Genomic DNA, 2,324 nt, shown 5'->3' with positions numbered 1-2,324 from the left:
GAACCGACTCCACGGCACTTAGCAACAACAACATGATGCTACAACTCCCTTTGAGACGACCTCTGGTGACATTGAAAACATCTACGTGACGATGACAGGATCTGAGTTTGCCTCTGAAGAAATGAAGCACACAAAAAATGACATTCGTGGGGAAGACTGACAGCCCGCGGTGTTTGTGATGATCTAACTGGAACAAATTTAAAATCTTACAATCATCTCAGTATTGTAAGGTCTGCTTTTGTCATCAGAACTGAGAGGTAGGAGAGTACAGTACCAGTAAATAGTCCTTGTAATACCACGCACGAACTCTTTTTTATGGATTGCCTATTCAGAATTGACAGGCTACCACGCTGTTTTAATTTTAAACCAATACTGACTTTTGTTTGTTTTTTTTCCTAGTGAAGAATACATTTTAAAACAACATTGTGATACTGATACAGAGAACTTACTACAGTGTTTTTATCATGTTGTTGTTGTTGTTGTTGTTGTTGTTAAGTGCTGTCAAGTCGGTTCCAATTCATACTGACCCTGTATAGGGTTTCCAAGGAGTGGCTGGTGAGTTTGAACCACTGACCTAGTGGTTCGAACTGGCCATGTGGTTGAGTGCTTAGCCTACAGTGCTATACCAGCACTCCACTTTCTATCAGTGTGTCCTTTCCAATTAGGCTCTTCTGCTGCTCCAGAGCTGGATCTGTACAATTTGTGTCCCATCTGTCCTTTTGACAGTAAGGAGATTCTAAATGGAATACAGTATCCCTAGAGATTTCCCTATAACGTGACATTTGTGTTATCTTGAGTCTAAAAGACAATGCCTAAATACATAGCCACTTGATTGGTTCACGTGGGCATAGAACTCTAACCAAACTCCTGATACGGTGAGTCACTTGCGGGGTGTCTGTGTGGCTAAGCTCTGTATGGTGTTTAAATCTAAGAAAATTGAGAGAAAAGGGGAAAGAAGCCTATCACGAGGCAGGTGAAACTGTAGAAGCATCCTTTGTATCCCAAGGGTGGTTTCTTCAATGGACCAAGCCACAATGCAATATTGATTTGACAGAACCTCTGCTTCAGTAATTTTTCCCTCAAAACGTACCCAAATGATTTCTGTGTTGCAAAAGAAAGACAAACTCTGGAAAAAGAACAAAATTTGTGGTATTAAATGTTGTTGTTGTTGTTGTTAAGTGCCATCGAGTCGGTACCGACCCATAGCAACCCCGTGCACAGCAGAACAAAACACTGCCTGATCCTGGAACAACCTCACTACTGTTGCCACACTTGAGTCCATCGATGCTTGCCACTTGGCCAATCCATATCATTGGGGGTCTTCCTCTTTTTCTCTGACCCTCTACCTTACCAAACATGATATCCTTCTCCTGCGACTGGTCCCTCCTGACAATATGTCCAAAGTATGAGAGACAAAGTTTGGCCATCTTGGCCTCCAAGGAGCACTCTGGGTGCACTTCTTCCAACACAGATCTATTGGTTCTTTTGGCAGCCCATGGCACTTTCAATATTCTCCTCCAACACCATAACTGAAAAGCATCAATTCTTCTACGGTCTTCCTTATAATAATAGATATCACAAAACATTTGCTGTTTCAACATCTTTACAAGTTGGTGCTGTAGGATAATGCACTGGATTTCAAGACCAGTTTGAACTGCAAGGTCAGCAGTTCAAACTCGACCAGCCTTTCCTTGAAAACCCTATACAGGGTCGCTATGTGTTGGAACCGAGTCGACGGCACCTAACAACAGCAAGTATAATTCAGTGACATTGTGTTCATCATGTTACATGGCTAGCCCCCTTACCAGTAACTCAATGCTCCCTACACAATTACTCTCCCTTCCTTCTGCCCTTCTGGTCCTGGAACCTACTAATAAAGCTTGGCCTCTATACATTTACCGGTTCTAAACACTTTACATAAATAAGATCATACAATATTTGTTCCTTTGTGATGGACTCATTTCACTTCAGCGTATTGCTTTCAATATCCATGTTGTAGCGTGTATCAGAACTTATTTCTCTTTATGGTTGAATGTTGTTGTAAAGAGCCACCAAGTAGGTTCCAGCTCATAGTGACCCTGTGTATAGGGTTTCTAAGCAATGATTGGTGAGTTTGAACAGCCAATCGATCTTGCGGTCAAGTGCTGCTTAACCTACAGAACCACAAGTCCATTATGACCATATACCATCTTTTGTTTATCTTTTCATCTGTTAGTGGGTATTTGGGGTGTTTCTAACTTTTAAATAGTGTGAAGAATGCTGATTGATGTATAAATATGTGTTTGAGTCCTTGCTCTGAAGTCTCTGGGAAGTGGAAGCTATGG

The 2,324-nt window shown here is 41.7% G+C and overlaps 1 pseudogene; it reads left to right on the top strand.

The window, feature by feature from the left end:
* LOC102817245 overlaps positions 1-160 on the top strand; it is a 14,841-nt pseudogene extending 14,681 nt beyond the window's left edge.
* The last annotated feature ends 2,164 nt before the right edge of the window (positions 161-2,324 follow it).

The sequence above is a fragment of the Chrysochloris asiatica genome, unplaced genomic scaffold, assembly GCF_000296735.1.
Source record: "Chrysochloris asiatica unplaced genomic scaffold, ChrAsi1.0 scaffold00384, whole genome shotgun sequence".
Lineage (NCBI taxonomy): Eukaryota > Metazoa > Chordata > Mammalia > Afrosoricida > Chrysochloridae > Chrysochloris > Chrysochloris asiatica.
This window is presented reverse-complemented; position numbering and strand designations above follow the sequence as displayed.